Source organism: Spea bombifrons, chromosome 11 (genome assembly GCF_027358695.1).
Source record: "Spea bombifrons isolate aSpeBom1 chromosome 11, aSpeBom1.2.pri, whole genome shotgun sequence".
Lineage (NCBI taxonomy): Eukaryota > Metazoa > Chordata > Amphibia > Anura > Pelobatidae > Spea > Spea bombifrons.
In genome coordinates, this window is record NC_071097.1 from 21,752,236 (window position 1) to 21,774,352 (window position 22,117).

Genomic DNA, 22,117 nt, shown 5'->3' on the forward strand with positions numbered 1-22,117 from the left:
TTTAAATAGTTGTAATGAAAATCAGAAAAAATATGTTGCTGCCTTATTGTCTCTGCCACAGCGATTTGATGATAGACCATGAATTTCTTTAAAAAGTATATATATATTATTTTTTTTGTGAATTGTGATTGTAGTGGAGCGGCGCTGTTGAAAGTTGACATGCTGGGCTATATTTAATGCCAGAAATAACTCTAATTTTCTAAGTAATTGAAAAGCAATTTCCAGTAGACCACAATTTAGATAAAATGGAGATACCTTGGCCCATATTCATTTGCTGAGATAAAACATTTCCCCTCATGTTGCATTGCATGGGTGGATTTCTACTCAATTACCGGTACTTTTGATAGTCCTCGGCATTCAATCCAGCCCATTCTCTCAAACGTGTTAAAACAAGAAATTTCTGTATTTTGTATTTTCACAGTTGTCTGGTAATATTTAGAAATCAATGTGACACGAATTTACCAAAGTTTAAAAAAAAAGTGCACATTTTTGAACAAGGAATCATTCTTACACTGCCAAGAATTTAAAACTATCGTTTAAATTCCCATCAGTTTAATTTCATATCAATTCCCTCAGCACATATTATTCTGGAAACATGATTGCATGAAATTAATTCCACTATCACAAAAATATTTTTAAGATGTGCACTTTTGTTTTCTTTCCTATATTGTTTTTGTTTCCTACCAAAGGACATAATGTCATCAGGACAGAAGTCCCGCTTTGTGTGTTGATTTGGTTAGCAGATGATCCCCACCAATTCCTTCTATACTTCTTCTCCAGTTCCTAGCTAACCACTTACATGCCCTAACATGTTATTTATAATATAAACGTCCATTTTTCTTGAAGGGCTACTAAGATGTAAATCCTACCCTTTATGTCTTTTTACATGTAGACTTGGATGCTTCCATTGTTCTCAGTCGTAATATTTCCCTGCTCAAACACTGCCGTGAGCTGACTCTTTATGCCAATGATAATGAAGTCAGTCCCTCCATAGACTTTCATTAGTCAGAGTGTCTGGCTGGATGATTAAGATTGAGCAATTCTGTTGTTTACTACAAGCAGTATGATCAGGAGTTAGGGTGTTTTTTTTTAGTAGATTGGGTAACAGAGCTAACAGCTGTCTAAAAACTAATTAAAAACACAATACCTTTGAAAAAGTATTTTTAATATCATACTAGTAATATAAAATAATTTAGGAAAGTGTATTTAATAAAAAGGAACATAGGTACAAAAAAAGTCAACATATTTCACATTTCCAACACATAGATTTTTAATTAGCACAAGATACTATTTCATCTGCAGTTAATAAACTGTTGATCTTTGATAAAAATGGCTAACCAGATCTTGTTACTATTATGAAGAATAAAAAATTCCATTCATTTAAACTAAAAATAATATAGCAACATTTTCCCATACGAAACAATTGTTTCCTTGCTGAATTGGTAGTCTTTGTCTCTTATTTCATAAAGAATAAGTCATTCCTGAAGCTTGAGTCACGAGAGATACAAAAGAAAAAAATCTCAGCCCCAGACCCTTAACGTCAAAAAAGACAAGATTCTGCATGCCATACAATTAACGTAATGGTTGAGTAAGCTGAATGTACTGCACAAAATGTACTTTTTTCTTTTCTGAAGCAATTTTACATCTCTGTAACCTTATCGGCTAGAAAAATAACATCAATAAATTGCTAATGAGATCACGTGTAAAATCACAGTAAAGCACAGAAAATAGACCATAACCCTTACAAGATCAATGAAAAATTATGTTTTGAAATAAAGCTGAACTGAGCTATAACTACAAAAGCCTAGAAATCCTAGAACTTTAAAGTAATGTTTTTATATGGATTGAAAAATAATACGGCGGCCATGACCAAGCAACAGAAAAGAAGCCAGTCAATAAAAAGTCCATGAAATATAATAATAATCAGTAATAGAATTGATTTACCTCCATAACAATCTACACGTATCTATTTATATCTCTAATATATAAAATCCAACACATTATTCAAGCAACAAAAAGGTTGATCAATGGTTCCAGTTATGAACCTTTGTCAAGATAAACAGCGCTAAAGAATCTGATGGCGCTATATAAAACAATAAATAATAATAAACTATCATTCAGAAGTTTGGGGTTACTTAGCTGTTTTCATGCAAAGCAAGGACATTTTAGCTGTGTTTTTTAAGCAGATACATATGTATATACACACAAGGTTTTATGCATTATATACAGGCCCCTTAAACGGAATTATATACATATACCTACACATGAGTGTTCTCAAACAAACTATTCACACATCATAGTGAACAAGCATTATCAGGCGTGTCGCTGGCACTGACTTAGGAAGGGAGCAGACAATTGAGCAGTAAATACAGGCTTGTGTTCTTCTTTAACCCCTATATAACCATTCATTGTGTACCCCTACTGGCTGCTGTCCCAGTCTGCTCCATGTTATGATATATTCGTTTTACTATATTAAACTGTTACACAAACTTGACCCAATCATGGACAAAAAGGGGTTCTATATTGCATTCCATTGCATAATCCTGACTACAGAACACCTTCATACTGTGTAACATCAACAGGAAGACATTTATATTCGCTTCTCAACATGTATTACATCTGGGATATTTTTAGAAGAGATTTAATGTGTCTTTTGGCCAGGATTGTCATCAGACCCTATTCAGACCAACAATAAGCTTAGGGCCCAGGTCCTCACCACGTGACATCCCACCAAGATGTTAAAAAAGCATACCCCATATTCAGCTCCCCTGTCCACAAATGACAAGTCCCTTCCTTAAATCCACCAGTATTGAAGGTAGGTATCTAGATAAAGTATACCAATGTGAGATTGTGGGGTCCTTAGACCACTCAATAGGCTAGGAACCATAAAGTTATATTGGCTATACTAATGGCTGCCCTATTTTTGGCATGTGTGTAATATTAACGGCCATTGAGAGAGTTTTGTGCCTGGAATAATGACCAAACAGTTAACGCACAGATAAGGAATTGTTAATAATGGAAATTATAATACTACAGTGAGAACAGAACTACAGTATTAGCCAAGTTATGTATTAAATTACCTAGCAAGGCTATCGTGAACAGTAAGAAAATCAGAAAAGTAGGTGTGGGTTTTTTTACATGAACAGACGCAGCTGACTGTGTGATTTCTGTTAATGCTGTTTATGTCTGAACCAGTGTATTTCATGTTAACAGATTAAAAGACAGTTTTTTTTCTTCTTTCCATTTGTTCCAACCATGGAAACAGCAAATACAAATCCCCATTACAATGCTAAAAGACAAATACTCTCTGGAAACAGAGTGATATCATGTTTTTAAATTTCTTAGTGGAGTTTTTAGTATTATAAAACTAAGAGACATGAAAAATGTAATTTTGATATAGATTAAGGGAAAGGTAACAAATGGATAGATACATTTGAACACATGAGGCCTACCCAGCGTAGGCTACTTGGAGCTCTTGCTCTTCTAGAGGAGTGGTTTCCTAAACGGCCATGGCTAGGAATGGTTAGGGACAGGAGGAGTCCTACTCCAACCTTTATTGAGTGAGAGGGAATTGTTCAAGGAGCAGACAGAAAGTGGGCAGAGAATAGCCCAAACCCATCTGCCCGGCTGACCAAAAGACTAGGGGAAACACGGCTTCCCTCGGCCCAGGTAAAGAGCTGCAATGCGGTATGTGGGATATATATACTTATGTAAGGGAACCAATTAGTCAGTTATACATCCTCCATACTGCAGGGCAGCATATTATGTGGGCTGGTCAGCAATATGGAAAAATTACGTGTGCCCTGGAAAACATGGCTGATGTGACACTACGGGTGATTATGCGAAGTCTGGATAGTTTCTATTGATTACCCTGCGACGCACATCTCTGAAAGGCGGAGCGCCGGGATATGATGTCATAAGTGTCAGAACAAAGACTGTGGAGGGAGCAGCTGATAGAGCCGATGATTAATAGGGCACGCTATATACACATAAAGCCTGCGCTTACTGAAACTTATTTCTCCCCTTTTTTGAAACATTTCTGTGTGAAACAGAAAGAAACATGTAAGTCAAAGGTAGATATTATGAAATTGTGATAATTTTTTTGAAGGAAGTTGGTGTGGTTAAATGTTAGGCCAATCAAGTTTTATTAAGTTCTACATAATTAGAATTCCTTCCCTACTTGGAATAAAACTAGCCTTACAACCAGTAATCACAGAACCATACAAAAATATAGTGAATACGATAAAATAGACAAATGACCCAGGAATCAATTATTGTAACAATTGTGTGTCCTTTAACATCACAGGTGGCAGTTCCATTATCATTTTCTTAGATTTAAATTTATAAAAGAAAATATCTATTTTTTGTCTATACTGATTTTATTTGTAAAAATACCAAAAATAATGATCTACATTTACAACTATTCTTTTATGTTCTGTATGGAAATATATCTTATGTGCTTATTCCTGCCTGTTAAGTAAACAAGTACATTGTACAAGTTCGGAATTTTTGAAGAATGAAGTCAGAGGATTTGTTTGCTAAAGATGAATCGCAAATACTCTTTGCCCCATTTAGCTTTCTAAGCACTAAAAATATTTGGGCGCGACACAAACATAGAAAGGGGTGATTCAGAGAAAAAGATAAAAGAAACATCATCTGTAAAACAGTTGTTGGTTAAACTGATATAATATGCTTTTTGCCCAAAACTTACATTGGATCTAAATTATTAAGTAAAATCTTGGCCCTCAATTTTTCTCTTTTCCATACTGTGGTCTCAGGTCATCAGATTGGACCTAACATACTCCCTAGTTTTTAATAAGATATTTTAGGTTTTACATCCAAGTTTTAAAGACAGCAAACAGGCCATTTTATTTATTTTATATTTTTGTGCTCTGGCTGGAATACCCAAGGAATATCTAAGGATCGGGGCTCAAAGCATGGTGCTAGAAACCACTGATTTATAGAGCATAAGTACATAAAATGGCAGGTCACATTATCTAAAAGACCCCTTTAGTTTCACAGCCTCTATTTAGAGGGCCAATCACCACCTGGGCTGCTCTGATTTTAGGATTGTGAGCCCCTGCATAAAGACATTTCTTGGGTGTAATTTGTGATTTCACATATATATCCACCAAGGTGTCTAATGCGTCAAAACTAGATCCTTTCTGTGCTTTCCATAAATGCTGTGAAGCCCCTTTTTGTGACTGTGTATAGGATAATGCCCACTGAGCATATTGTATTCCTAAAAGGTGTTCTGGACACTATATTCCTGGAGGGACACTATAATACCGGATGATGCACTACATTATTGGCTTGAATGGAATAAATAAGGAGTAATGAACCAAAAAAATAGTTATTTTCATTGCTAAACATGAAGGCTCAACTATATTTACCCTTAGTTTCTAACAAACTAAAAAAAGATTTATTATCCTTTTCTCTAGTAGTTCTTTCCGAAGGAAAAATGAACAGGAATGATAGCCCATGTTTTGGTCTGGTGATACACAGTAATATAACTAAGCTTTTCTCTTTCCACTGGATTAATTTTTATAGTAGATCCACTAAACGCTGCCAAATCAAAGCTTCACTGAAGTGAAATAATCCAAAGTTTCCAATTCTAAAGAGTAAATATTCCACAATGATGATATTGTCAGATATCCTTTCCAATGCAAATCTGGCAAATCCACAGTGTGATTTGTCCAATTTCTGCAAAGCGTGTAGCTGGCAGAAAGAATTAGCTCAATATTGGTTGTTAAAATTCCCAATCTATTTTTATGTATTTAGCTATTTGTTTGGTTACTTAAAAAACATTCGGCTTGACGTGTTACAGTTGTGGTCATTAGCCAAATCCCAGCCATGCATGGACTGGCGATGCAATAACAGCACATATATTAAATATTATTGCAATGCTCATTATTCCAATGATTATTTTATTTGTGTACAAGATCTCTACGTTATTTGTCCTTTTGGTTCTTGCAATGGACAATCTTCTATGAACCAGTTCAGTTTACCAGGCTGAATGATATTTATTATATGAAAGGCTCTCCAAGGAATATATAATACAGTTACCATCATACCAAAGAATAAGCTGTACTATGTTAAATTAAACCATCAATGTGTAGAAAGGTTCATTAACATGTTGTGTACCAACCCCAAGCTTGGCTTTAAAAGTGTTAAAGCAACAGATATAAGCCAAGAGATCAAGGGTTTAAATTGTGTAGGCTAAAGAGTGATTCACCGTAGCATCATTGACTGCATCAGGGTACAGTGCAGTAAGTGGTTTTTCATCTGTTTTGAGATTGGGCATATAAAAGCGTTACATAAACCTGTACATCTTGGCTATTTTTTATATCTTAGATGCAAAGCCATTTTTTTCTACAGTGATTTGTTATTTAAGAAAACTTTTTACAAAAAGAAATACTGAGGGACCCATTCACAGGGAAGCGACCAGTTGTAACTATTATCTTTTAAGACAAATACATTTTGTTTTGCAGCCATCAAAAGAAAGAATATGTTAATTTGTAAAATATCAGATTTATTGGTTAGTAATGTATCACTTATTACAAGGCTCAGAAATTGTAGATGTTGATGTCTTTGTTATAGATAAGCTCCCACACTGACATTCAGCAATATGAAAGAAGAGATACGTCACATGCGCTTTGCATGCACAAAACAGTGTTTATCAGAGTGTTCTTTATTTACTTTCAGTTGTGTTTTAAAGTAGCTGTATGATGCTCTTAAATTGGCTGACATAAATGATTATATTACTCAGGGACTCAATAAAAGCCCCACTATGAACCTCGGACCTCTATAGTTTTGGTGCAAATTACAATGAATGCTTCTTGCTTTGTTCAAAAACTTTCATGTAGTTTCTTATGAGCTGAGACCCGACGCAGGGACCTCAATAAAACCAATACAGAATGAACATTTTAAATAACTGGCCAGAGCAAGGCAACCTATTTTGTCCTAATTCTTAAATACATTTATATCCTTGCTATGGCAGATGTCGGGGTCATGTGAGATAATTCAGATTGCTCTGCGGGGGCATAACATCGGCCCCTTGAAATCTTTGCAATGTATATCTTAAGTAAAGCCCAAGTGTCCCTACTTAAGATGCATATTCCCTTCTTGGAACCCTAAACCTCAGCCCAATTTCAAAATGATAATAATAAACAATTTAATGAAAATCAAAGCTTCTGAATAACCTATTTAGTTGCATTTTCATTACTTGTATTAGGCTCTCTCACAGCGCCTTGACATTTCAATTTTAATACCCAGACTTAAAAAAATTCAGAAAAAATGCTACAGTCATTGCAGCAGTGATTTCGGAGTAGCTTCAGAATTAACAGATGATTTTCATTTCCGAATGGACAACAGCAGAGGCCTAAAATTCACAGTGTCTTTATATGTGGCCCATTTGATCCTGCAGACCATCCAGGTTAATGAAGAGGATGACACAGATAATTGCAGAATAAATATTAGATATCACTAAGTAATTTAAGATTTAAACAAGATAAATAAAACAGATGAACTAAATGTACTTTCTGATCGTATTCCTATGGACCTAAATTATTATTTAAATCAGATCATATCCATAACATTCATCTAGCTGGCAGATTATAATACCTACATTTATTTGCCCAAGCATGAACTATATCCATGTTTCATTGCTTAGATATGTAGGGTTTCCAGCTGTTCCTCAAAATATGTTTTATGGCAACTATGGGCGGACGAGGAAGAGAGATAAGAGACATCACCCATGTGCCAGCATCTTTGGAATGTTGGTACATATAGAAATTGTAAATTGGACCCTTGACCTTCCAAGGACAAAGAAGAACCTTTAGGTTGTTCCATTTATGATTAGTCTAGATTCTTCTGAACAAGATATCCTATCTAAACATCTACCACTGTTTGTTTCCTTGTTTCAGAAAGCTATTTATTACACATTTAAAAACTGTTTGCATGTACGCTAGTTTTGCAATCACAAGAATTTAATTTGAATTACACTAAGTCTGGCTCATTTTATTCTTCCGTTCAGTCACATAAATACCAGGGTCTGTTTACAAAACTTTGTCGATTAGAACGCACAAGCTCTTCTAAATAAACAGATGCCCTGGTGTGATGTCTGAAATATCCACATTTTCAAAGCTGCTTTATGAACACCAAGTATTTCCCCATATGTTTTGCATTTGAATGTCTCAACAAACGAATAACATGTTCAAAAAGGCAAATAAGCGAGGCTTGGTATTTAGTTGAAGTTTTTTTTTTTTTTTCTCTCAGAAATGCAATAACATCTGTGGCAATAAAGGATTTTTGTTTAATAACTATATTTATGGATATTATCAGTTGAAAACAATTTACAGCTAATTGTCTTAAAAGGCTTTAGTCTTTGTGTTGTTTAACAAAGGCCCTCAAAGAGACTTTTAATTAGATAGCCGCAAATGTTTAAGACCAAATACTGCGATACATATTGTTCCAGACTTATATAGATTCATGTGACAAACCCATGATCTCTCTTAGGTGACACAGCCCGCTCATTAACACACACCACAGTCAGAGATTAAATGCAAGCTTTGAAATATTGCCAGCATGCACAGTTCAGAGTATTGAACTTTGACCTTTGCGCTACTAATTTCAGTTTAGGATAAATGTCTGACATTTCAACTCAGCTTTTATAATTTTGAATGTTCAAATATCACTTATCAACATTTATAGAGTCAGGGGGAAAAAGGAAAGGGAAGACTTGCTGAACGTCAGTTTTTATATTTTTAAGGAGACAACAGATTTGAACTGAATGTGTAAAAGCGGCCTCTTTTGTTAACAGGGCATTCCAAAGCATACTGGAGAAGGATCTTATTACAACAAAAATCTTTATGCCTTGGTATTCTACAGTGATGTCCTTCGGAAACAGTACAATTAAAGGGACAGCTACAACAAGGGAAATCGCCTTTTTTTTAGTGTTGGAATTCCTGGACAAAGTACATGAAACATGAAAACAGAGAGTGGACAACTGAAAAAGACAGTCACCATAAAGCAAACTAAACTTGTTTTACATTGATAATCCTTTACAAAAAAATGTGGGCACTAAGCCCAAACACAACTCTCCTCCAAACCGTGCAATGCGCACAGACAACCTCCACTACTGCCAGCACTTCCTTTGGGGCTTCTATGAAGGAGCGCTGGCATCACATGACCTTCTGGTGCTCAGTCATAGAAGCCCCGGCGGAAATACCAGCAGCAGCGGAGGTTGTCTGCCGGCTGCCCCCACTAGACAACAAGGAATCTGAAGCATGGGGGACAAGTCTAGGGATGCACTGGTAAGTCAGGAGAGGGTAAGAGTGGCATATGGGGGGTTGTTAGGGCTTTCTTGAGGCAGAGTAGCATATAGGGGGTTAAAAGGAATATCAGGGAGGCAGAGTGGCATATAGGGGGTTAAAATGAATATCAGGGAGGTAGAGTGGCATATAGGGGGTTAATTAATATTCAGATTTTGGGGGGTCATCTTATAATCGAGCAAATACAGTAAATATAAATGCACAGTGTATGCCTGCTGTAGCATTAAGTAAAATTACATTTGTTTTTATTGATAGACAATTTCAAGTACTGACATGAAATGCATGCCTTGCCAAGTATACGATACCGCTCTCTAACCAATTCTGACATTTTGCTCACGGCCTAAGCCTTGTGATTACTTTAAATGTGTTCCTCATAACTTCTGTAACATTGTTAACATATGACACAAATTAAATAATGTTTTGGAAACGTAGACCTAGGAGCTACATTTTATAATAATAATACAATAAAAAGGGAATCTGCCTGAAGCACAATATATAATGTTTAACAAAACACTACAGGATTGTAGAGAAGTGCCAATGCAGGGGCGCACCCTATAGAATTTAAAATCATTTTAAGCACACAAACATTTACTAGAAATTATGATTTAAAGGTGTCATATAACAGGCAAGAGAGGTGGCTACTCCCACAGTAAACAACTGAAAAATGCAATATTTGGGAAAAGACACTTTAAGGAAAAACATGCAACATTAGCTGGAAAGAACTTTCTAAATAAAAAATACTTTCCTTTGAAACTGCTAGGATTATACACATTATGATAAAATGGCTCTTTAGATAATGAGATTATAATTCCCTGCAAGTGTCCTTATTTATTGCTTTTGCGTGTCAGTGGTGAAAACTAGTATATCGTGACTATTTATCCAAAAAAGGCTGCTTATTGTACAGGCACATATCAGAATTAAGGAGAAATAATGACCGTTTAAACTGAGGCTGACATAACCCGTGATAAACAGTCAATGGAAAATATTACAATGTTTTCTTTTTTGAGTGGATTTAAGTTGCATAGTTCATGCAGCTATATTATAACATAAACTACTTCTGTTTTCCATTGTACTAATGTTAGGAATGTTGGCAACTAGGAGGGTTTTTTAGATCATTTTTATTCATTAAAAAAAAAATGTTTATCCCAAAAGTTAACCCTTTATAGGCACACAGTGCCTTAAAACCCTTTAAGGCCTTAGAGGGGGTTATACGATGAGTGTATGGTTTCTAAATCAAAACGAACATTTACAACTAACCTAATGTTCTTGCTTCACAGTGATTTATGTTGTATAAAATATAATGCTGTTCAGGTTCACCTGTGTAATGTTAAAGGGAATGTTTAAAAATGAAAAAATAAACTTTTTTTTTATTATGCTTTAATTTTTAACAGAAAGCTGCCTTCACTTTTTTGTCTTACTCTGTGTAATCTTCTCGGGAAAGGAATTCATAAATCAGGGGGCATCAACTCTTCAGAAGGTGATAGAAACATAGAAGTTGACGGCAGATAAAAAACCATTTGGCCCCCCTACTATTACAAATTCTGGGTAACGCTAATTTTACAACCAGTTATTACAGTAGGGAAGAGGGTATTATGTAGAATTTTGCAATAAATTCCATTTTAAGTATTAACTTTCCTGTAAACTACACCACATATTCCCCCTACTACTTAACCCATGTTTCAGCTGTAGTTCATTGTTGGGTTGTACTAATATTACTTTCCTACTACATAATTCCTTTTTTCTAGTTACATCACTAAATGTGACTAACTATGGTTAATAAGTGATTCACACATCAGAGTTGGCAAAGATGTCAAATTTTCTGGAGCAATCAGCATAACGTGGAATCTCCGGGTGAAGATATGCTTCCAAAGGTCTCAGGGTCAGCTTCCCCTTTCTAGACTTAAGGTAGCATTCTTTGGTAATGCACACCTCCCTCCAATTTCACCCACTAAAGGAGCCCATCCCACCCCTACATACAGCTAGCCCTGAACCTTCTCAAAGCCAACAATTCAAAAGAGGGAGGACTCTGGGTAGTCTACCCTGGGAAGATCCCAAGTATGGGTATCAATCAGCATAGTGAGACAGCAAACTTTATTAAATATCAAGGTTTGGATAAATCTGTGTTTAAAAGAGGAGCCGTGTCCGCTTTGCTAGGTAGGGTTAGGCTGCAGATATGCTAGGCTGTGTGTGAAGGAACTTCTAAACTGCACTGTGGTAAAGTAATCTGAAGAAATCCAGACAGATATCAATACTAAATTATTAATTTGTGATTTTATCAGTGTCATTTGAGTAAAGGAAATAAAAGAGGTGAAACACATCGCAAAGACAATAATCTTCACTCTATGGTGAGCGTGATAATGGTGTCCAGTAAAATCACGCGTCTATACTATAAGAGGCCAATTTGAGCCTACACTTGTGTTATGACTAACAAATCCATTTATGTTAATAATATCAAATGCCAGCAGCACATACACAAGAAAATAAACATTTAAATAAATGCAGTAGGATAGTTGAAAGAAGAAAAAAAAAACATATCAAAAGCTTTTGCTTGGCATTCCTGTGACCTATATGATTCACTGAGATTTTAGAAACATTTTAGCTGCGATGCTTCAAGGAACACATGAAAAGGACAGCTGAAAAATAAAACCCAATAAGCTTTTTTAAAAAAAGTAAGAAAAGATATAAAAGGTTTAGTATGAATCATTACATTCAACTTCCTTCACAAGAACACTACAAAATACAGAACATACCCTATGGATTTACTGATAAGTCAGTTCCAGCAATACTGAGAGCTACTTTTATCACCCAAAAAACATATTCAATAGGAATTATCTCCTGTCATTTAGAACTGACGAATAAAAAGCTTGTGTCAACATGGCTGTAAAGGAATAGTATGCAAGTAATACAATTATGTATTGCATCAGTATGGAAAATATATTGGTTTTAGTTTTAACTAATTTAATTACCAACCTTTTACTGTAATGAGAAAATGCACTATATCGAAAATATACGGTCTGTTTAAACAGAATGTTTAGCTAAATAATATCCCCTTTATGACTGTTATACCCTTGCCCTGATTTTATATATATATATTTTTTTTTTTTATTATTATTATTTATTTTATTTTTTTTATTATTTTTTTTTCACAGTCTTATATGCGGATAAAATGTACACAGCCATTTTATCCCCAATAACTTACAATTACTAGTGATCACATTTATTTTGTTTGACCTCTTTTCACTTGATATTGCATTGTTTCAATAACTAAGTATGATGCAGCCATTTTCATCAACATTTTCTAGGTTATTGTGTCTCAGCTTTAATTAGAGCAAACGTAAATGATAATTTGTAATATCTGTAAGTCTAAGGTAATCCAGATAATGGAAAATGGGAGAAGTAGCGGAGCAATTACCTGTGTCAAATTAGGTCAATGCAAAAAAAAAAAGTGTAGTCTATTTTTGTTCCTGCACAAACACGACTGAAAGTGTGATTCAGTAACGTCTGGCAGATGAATCTGCTGCTTTGCTACATACATAATATTGTTGAAATTGTTTGAAGCATGAGTATTGTCCTATCTAGGCTCAGGGGAGAGGGACAATTAAGGAAAGGAAGAATCCTTGTCAAAAAACTTTTTTTGGTCATCCATCACGTTCTCTGATCCCTCAACCTACTGTTTCAACACCTGCTCTGAAGGGAGCTGGAGGAATCTGGAGGTACACTGTTGGCATTTTTCTTACTCAGGGTTCATTTTCAAAAAGAAAAAAAAAAAAAAAACAAGAAATACTATGTCACCTGATTTTTGGTCCATCACTTAGCATGTCATAGGTTTAAGTTCCCTGATTGGAAGTTTATTTCGGAACTACTCCTTCCTAATTGCTTTGTTTTCCATTTATCTAGTGTGGAAGTACTGGTATAGTGTGGAAGTGTTTTAGGATCTAAATACATAGTGGTGCTCTAGTGCTAGACATACAGACATACATTAGGAGCTAAATGATACATTTAAGTAGACACTTTAATCAATAAGGAAGGTTATGAGGTGATTTGGATGACTGGAATCTCGTTGGAGTGGTGGCATTTCCCATCTGAAAACCACATCTGCTGTATATGTTATATCGTTAAACTATTTAACCTAGTATATATAATTTTGTAATGCAGGTTTCCTTATCTTGAGTTATATACTGCATGTATGGAAAGCTATTGCATTTGTATTTGAAATATTAATATACAGTAACAATTCTAAAGCATTTCAAGAATTCACTTGCTACTCTGTCTGACCTCTTCAACTCTGTAAAACTGTCATATTTATACATAATAGTTCATTTACAAATTATACTTTATTGAAAGAGGTTTATATATGGAAAAGTGGTATGGTTTGAAATGCTAAGCTCCAGTGCCTTTATATCATTGTGTAGAAAATTGCTCTTATTATATTTCATGGGAGCTTGGGAAATTGTCCTTAACATGGAGAATTGTAGAACTTCCCTTAGTTACCTAAACCTTTTATCAATTAGTCCAAATGAGTCCCAGTGCTATTCATCCTGTAGAAGAAAGCTACAGCATCATTATTCACCTGTATAGTAGAGTTCCAGAAGCTAGTTTAGTAGAGTTAAATAATATTTTTGCCGTATTGTACCTAGATAACGCAATGGATATATCAGATTTCGCAATAGTAGTCACCACTGTGCTAGCACTTCACCATCCTGATGATCAAGATGCTAATAGTATATTGTTAACATTATCAGTCTATTTTGTTAAACTGTACAAATATTGCATGTTTTGTAATGAGTGGCAGAATGCAAAACTTGCAAATATTTATTTTTAGCTCTATGGGAAATAGAGCAATTAAGAGCCGAGATTAAGACTGCAGTACTTGCTTAACAGAAGCAATTATATTACTCATATAAAACAAAGTATTCCTGCTCTCCTATCTCCCTATTCACATTCTTTAGCTTTCCACTGACATTTAAAGGAGACTCAAGAGTATTAGTTTTCTGTTTAAGAGATTGACCATTACAAAGTACACCTGGGTAACATAATCATTTTCCCTGTGCTTAAATAGCTAACATTTTAGAAGTATCACATCTGGAATGGCAAGCATTTCCTTACAATTTGTTTTGTTTGAACCAACTTTTGCTTTACTAAACTCTAACATGTATATCTTTACATGTCTGTTTTTGTGATTTCTGCACTCAAATTCTTCAGTCATCTTTGGTCATGTATAGTGGTCTTACCACAATAACAACTAATAAGATGTTCCTGCTCATTGGAGCATTCTGTTGGTTGATTAGGTGATAGGATCACATTGCAAGGGTCCGGAATAAATTTGTATTCACATCCCCTTACTAAGTGGTGCAGGAGTGTGCATCATACAGAAAATTATTATGATTCTATATCATTGCAATTGGTTTATGCGATATGCAAAAAATTACGGGTAGATTCAGGAAAAGGGTTCATTGTGAAAGGTAAGCACAATTTAGGTTGCCCCTGATCTCCCATTAGTCAGCAGCCACACAGCTCACAATATGTCCTACCCTAAAAATATTTGTCTAAGCGCATCGCGCAGACGTCCCCCGGCCGCCCCCGCTAGACACCAGGGAGTTTGGGGGTGCATTGGTAAGTCTGGGGGGTGGCAAAGTGGAATATCTGGGGGGCAGATTGGCATTTCTAGTGGGCATAAAGCATATTTGGGGGCAGAGTGGCATATCAGTGGAGCAGAGGGGCATATCTATAAGTAAGGTGCATTATGAATTAAGGTAAAGGACCTTAAAAAACAGCTATTGGTTTTTCCAAATTTCTGTTTGTATATAACATATGCTTACTGCATAACAGATACCAAAAATGTTACAATACATGTATTCCTGTTCATTAGATAAAATACTGTTTTACCATTTCTTTAAAATAGCACCAAACTTTTAGGGCGTGGCCTATAATCGGGTGAGGCCTATATTCGAGCCAATACGGTAATTTAAACACATTGATGGATATGTGCAACATTTGTAGCAAAACATAAAAAACATTAAAATACTGCAGTATGACCTTTAAAGATGGTTCAGCACACAAAAGAGGGACACTGAAATGCCTATAGGTAAAACCTGCCCTTCTTCTGAAAGTGAAGTCACACATTAAAGGGTTTATATATCCACCTTTCAAATTGAATTAGATGATTTAACAATTATATACTCAACTATTTCTTTTACCTGCCTTGTTTATTTTAAAAATGTAAAATGTTACGCTGTGTAAAGTATGCTCTGTGACCTTTACCATTCTGTAAATGTTAATCAACTGAAAGAGAAATATATACTATGCAGATTCAAAATGACTTGTTTCAAATATTTATTTTCTTAAAACTATGTAAAGGGAAGTTTAGAAATGAACATTTTTTTTCCAGTATTTAACACTGGAATGGAATAATCCCACCTTTAGCACATGTCCTTTGGCACCTTTTTAGGAACCTAGTATGGTATTAACATAATACACGTTATTTAACTAAACGAGTACAATCTGTGCTGCACAACATTTTTACAAGAAATGTTTCCTTCCATGACAGTGTCTGTTTTTAGAAGCCCATTTTTTTATCTGTATTTCTGAGAGCACTTCTATTATTATTATTATTATTTATGTTTTACATAGCGCCATCATATTTCATTGCGCTGTACAATGGGTAGACACGACATAACATAAGTGGTATATAACATAACAATTGCTCAAACAAGCTTCCAATCTAGAGGCTTGAAGGCTGTTACATTTATCTATCATGAACTTAGTGTTATACATCTGAATACACACACACATGCCCAAACAAGATGAACAAATATCTCAAATTCAACATAAGCCACAAATCCTGCCCATGCCTAAATAAAAACATGATGCTTTGCTACTTGGGTATTAACACATCTATTTAAAATGCCTTCTTAACTCCGAGTAATACCACTCTCAAGTCTCCCATGACATGAACAGCCTTTATGTCAAACAGAATGATACATAGATATGAACCATGCCAAAAAGGCTACTCATTACATTATATAGGTTCTCTTTCGAAGACAAAAGCTAGATTATGATGCTCAACTAATGATAAATACTGTCTGTAGATTGATTCAAGATACTTAAGATGCCACGTGGCAGGCATTTTTCTAACATTTTTGCATTCATTTCATGTCTCGTTTGCATACAGTTGGAGAAACAGAAAATAGGAGGGGGCTTTTATGAGTGCCCAACATCCCTACGGGCCTCAAAACAATTAGTTGAAACAACATATAGGTATATGTATACCATCTCTTGATTAATCTCAAGTTGCTTAGCAACAGAACACTAATGGGCTTGTTTAAAAATTGCTCCTTATAAGTGCTTTAAAAATTATATCATTAGTTTACAGTGAACAAATAGGGACCTGTGAATCCACAATAATATATATATATATATATATATATATATATATATATATATATATATATTTATTTATATATAAATTGTACATTGCCAGGGCTCAATATATTTTACGTCATGGCTGCAATGTTGGTGACCATTCTACAAGAAACTACTGTTAATAACAATTCAGTGATTTAAAATGTTTAGAAAAAAGAAAAAGAATCACATTGGTACACAGTACATAAAAATCTAATTATTTAGACCCATTTGCTATCAGAGGAATACACATTACAAACATAACATAAAATTCTTCAATAGACACTACCCAGTTCGCAGAAATTGGCAGTCATGTGTGTTTTTATTAGACTACCAGTAACATGAAATGAGCAACAGCCTACATCCAATTCAGGCAATGCAATACAATATACAACATAAATAATTACAAAAGCCATAAGCCTCCAACCTCAAATAGCCCACTTGTGCACCAACAGAACATGAGGTTCTCTCAAGACTGGAGTCCCACTGCACTTAAGATATTTACATTGTATGTGTAAAAAATAAACACTGCAAAAAGCAGAGTATCAATAAAATCCCACTGTTTTTGAAGACTTGTTTTAATCATAGTTACACGGAATTACCTGACGAGCGCCATGTAATTATATTATTAAACGGTAGGAAACACCTATTTACTTTATCTATAATGAGCCATTCATTTATGTATTAGGAGTAAGTAATTCAGCCAAATGCTGTATAATTTTGTTGAATAATCCCAGCTACTGAGCAAAATTCATCCCAGAGAATGAGACATCCTACCAATTTCTGTGGCCAAATGATAATTACTGGAGTATTTTTTTAAAGTCTATGGAAAAAAATATCTCAATAGAGGCCCTTTTACGAGCAAGCTTATATATATATATATATCAGGAACAGTTCAACACTTGCGTTTTATTTATATTACATAGAGGTATAAGAAGTGATGTATTCTGGCCTTAGCTGAGTAGGCATATGGTGGCAGTTCCATGAGGTTGCAGCTCTAGCTCCATGGACCACTTGCAAGATAAGAGAGCTCCCTTGTACCTAGCCCAAATATACTATGGGACACTGTGCATAGCCAAAACAAACTCCATAATGATCTTACTCCGAGTGTCTTTATAATGCAGATCACTGGGATATGATGTCATATTCCAGTCCTAGACAACAATGTGGTGGGGGTTGACTGGGGTACTTCCCTGGGTTAGAACTAGGGCAGTGCCCAGTCAAGATTCTCTATTGGGTACTTGTCTGTAGTTTAGCATTAAAGCAGAGCTAGCTGGTGCCGGTATAAATACAACCAATATTGCTAAGTAGCGCTGTCCTGTCGCTATCCCAAGTCTTACATTTCATGTACTAATGCCCTATAATGTTATATCTGCAGATCATTTAACTAATATGACGACCGTATAAATCAATAAATAATTATAATAATATATGAAGGTAGTAGGCCTCCTTTAAGGTAACCACAAATGTAGCTACCATAAGGCTCTCCTCCTGTGAGGGTTGTTATGGGGGGCAGGGCTTGATTTGTGGAGAATGGGTTAGCTCTGCTCAGGGGTGGGGTTAGTCTGAGACAGGAGTAGGTGGGAGTTAGAAAGGAAGTATGTGGGAAGCGAGCATGAAAGAGGAGAGACCAGGGGACCCAAGGAAACATCACTTCACCCAGAGACTCCAGGTCAAACCCGGAGAGTTCCCAGGTATGTTAATGAATCACAAATATATGCAAATCATTGACTGATCCATAAGGGTCGTTTAAATTCTAGGTAGGTAGGTAAGTTTTCATTAGCATATTAAAGTAATAGAATGTTATCACGTAGAGGAAGTAGAAAATTAAAATTGAAGCTTGATCCTCTTAAATAATGGTTAAATTAGAAACAGAAAAAAGTTTTGTTTTATAACAAAAATAAAGCAGCTATGCTGGTAGATAAATCACAACCCTACAAATCACCATTTTCCACATCGTATCTCTATAACATGGGGCCTCCCACGTCTAAAGATGTTTCATTTCTATGGTTCCTGTATCAACCTGTATTATTCAAAACTATTTGTATTACTTTTCTTGTTACAGACATGAATCAGAAGCAATGCAAAAATTATAAATTGAAATTTCTGCGACATTTTACATACCTTTTTTAACCTGTGTGTGAATGAATGTTGAATAAACAATTTAATGTAAAATGCCTGTGTACTAGCCCTGAGCCTGAACTAACACAGAAAGAAAGGTAGCTGATAATTTACACATTGTTATGTTGTAAAGAATATTGCACAAAACACCAATGTATTTCATAAAACCGGTTATCCAAGGTTCAGATTTCGTAACTTATACACTACAATCAACTCTGTTTTGCAGCCAGGGAAATATTTGTCTTCAATAGTTAAGCAAACACACTAACTTCCATTAGAAAAAGTAAACACTTTTGTTAACATCTGCAAAAAGCTGACTGTACAATTAAGGTAAGTAGGAAATCCTTTAAAGTTTTTTCAAAGTTATAATAGCTAAAAGTCAGTACTGTGCTCCCTAATTAAGATCTTAAAAAAGAAGAAATACCAATTAATGGCTGCTGCATATAATACATAAGAGGAATGCATGATTAACACAAAAACTAGCATGTCACCAGTGAAGGGTTAATTTAACAGGCGTTGTACATGTATTTGCCATTTTATACGTTTGTTTATTTCCAGTAAATATCTAAATGGATTAATTATGTTGATTTATATAAAAGACTATGCCCTATATCACAGAGTACAACTTCATAATTGTATTTATACAAAAACACATTTTCAAACTAGAGTTGCCCACTAAAGTATTGAAGCCCCTTTTAACTAAGGGACAAAATGCAAAGACGACTGGGATAGATCATGTTTTCAAATGTTTTCTTTCAGGATATACCTGAAATACAAGACACTTTCAAATGTTTTCTTTTAGGATATAGCGTCCCTTCATGGAGATTAATAGTCTATTCAAGACATGTTCATAGACCTCCGTTGCCCCAGAGATCTCCTTCATCCACATTTTTCCTCATCGAACCCAGAAACGGCTATCCTCCAAATCTTTTGTTAAACTAGAACGCTGTTGATTCTCAACCACCACCCTGCCAAGCAAATCCATTCTGAACATCTAGAGGGCAACTTGTTGGCTTATCTGATCTGAAAGGCCTGGTTATTGTTTTAATTTCCTCTTTACAAAACATAATGAAATTGCTTAAATTCTTCTGATCTTATTACAAAGCCTTTGAATAAATATCACTCTTTTTATAATACAGACAGTCACTGTTCTGATGTACTCCTGCTAAGGTTAATCTGTCATCGCTGTGCACATATGAAAACAACTGACATAATACTCATACAACCAGTTCTACCATGCTAAAAAAAAAAAAAAACGCATATAAGAGCATGGAAGAAATATATAGAATAGTTCAAGATTCAAATTCTATATTCAAGGAACAATTATCCACTGAGATTGTTGGCAAAGACAACATGCAGAAGAAATCACATGATCCGCGTTATTTAAACCAGGCCAAAACATTAATTTCACTCCCTAGCATCTTAAGAAAATAAACCGTAACAGATCTCTCATGTAATTATTCGACGGTTTAATCAAATCAAAACAATTGAAAAACATTTAAGAAGCATTTTTCGATTTCTGTGGCCGCTTTTGTGTCACATGATAATTAAGTGTTTCCGGTAAAAAAAAATATAAACGAGGCAAAATGTTAATGGTTCCTGGGAAAAGCATTCAACAGTACTAAGGAATGATATTTCTAGTTACACAAGTGTTACAATCAGCAGAGTAGGTAGAACAGCATCTTTAAGCAACAGCAAATATTAGACCTTTGCTACACTTGAAATGTCTTAATACAGCATGTGTACAATTATTTGCATTATCATATACATTTTGCCATGCGGACTGCCATTTTAATAGTATGTGTATATTTATATTGATAGAAACACCGTTATTGATGATCATAATAAATAATGAAACTACCCAGCAGGAAATATCAGTACTTGTCAGTAGTACTTTCTGAACATCTGACTTGAAAGACCCAAGCATACCTGAGTACACTCTTCAGATCTCCCCTAGTGGACCTGGGGTGTGTGTGTGTGGGGGGGGGGGTTATAATTATAATGTTTTAGGAGTAAATGTTGAGAAATAATGAAAAAGGAATGTGGTTTTTTTAAAACAGTCATTGTGCGAAAGGAATTATTCATGCCTTAAGTATGCAGAAACAGTCATTCTCGTGTACCAGTAAATAAAAAAGGAAGACGTTTATATTTGCATTTCAAAGCTTCAGACAGGAATTTCACAATGTCGTAAACAATATATATTTTGTTGTTTTGGCTATTAACAGCAATATCATTTTGCAGGACGAATCACATTCTGTTATGTGATTTGTGGTTACAAAATGTCGAAAGAGTTACAGTAGGCAATTAACAAAGCCATCAAATCTTCTCATGAAATGGATTGCTTACACTTTGAGATTAGTCAGTAAATTGCCATTCCTCCAAGTGCACGAGTAGTGCGCTATTAGCATCGGCATTAGGTGGCCTTAATGCTAAATGTAAAGGGTAGAAAGCAGAGGCACACCATGTAAAAATCAATTGGCATACGATGTCTGACTGCTTTGGACAAAGTGCAAAATCTGAGCTTTCTTTCATACTTTGCCGGGTTTTCCAGGAGGCAAGAAGTCTGCAGGATCCGGTCCGGGATTTCTATGAGGCCGGCATCAGGCACAGGTGCTGGACATTAAAAACCCCTGGAGCCTGATACTCAGAGAGACTGTTGGGGGAAGAGGAAGTTTCCCTGAGCTCCCAGGGCAAGGAGAGGCCCTGAAGAAGACCATCCCTGAGCCAAGCGAGGCAATACCTGCCTGGACATTTTGTGTGTTGTCTGGGGGAGGTTTTCCAGAGCCTGGCGTAGCTGGGTCTGGCTGGGAGGTTGAGGTAGTGAGTGATTAGGCTGGTCAGTCTGGACCAGCATTGTTAAGTTAGAGAGGGCTCCAATTGGGAGCTAGGTTTTATTTTTATGATTTGGTTTTTGGGGTTTAAGCGGTTAAAATAAAGCGCTGTTTTGTTCAAAGCTGCTGTTCCTGACTCTGATTGCCCTAGAGGACTGTGCTTAGGACCCCTAAAAGTGACATGTATGGCCCTCATGCTATAGGGTTTGTCACAAAGGTTAAATAAATTATTATCCATTTATTAATAATGAAACATTTGGAAGCAAAACATTTTATATTATTTTATATAATTTATTTAACACCTAGTTTTATGGGCTGCAACAGTTCCTGTCCTAGATGGAATGTTTTGAAATGTGCATCTGCTTTGTATTATTATTATATATTCTCACACATAGGGGGTATTACCAATGCCTTTGAGTGTATTTATATATT

General features: G+C 35.3%; 1 protein-coding gene across 1 annotated transcript in view; it reads right to left on the minus strand.

Moving 5' to 3' along the window:
• Positions 1–22,117, minus strand: part of ARID5B (AT-rich interaction domain 5B) — a 127,717-nt gene that overhangs the window by 48,114 nt on the left and 57,486 nt on the right. The gene's annotated exons all lie outside the window — the stretch shown is intronic.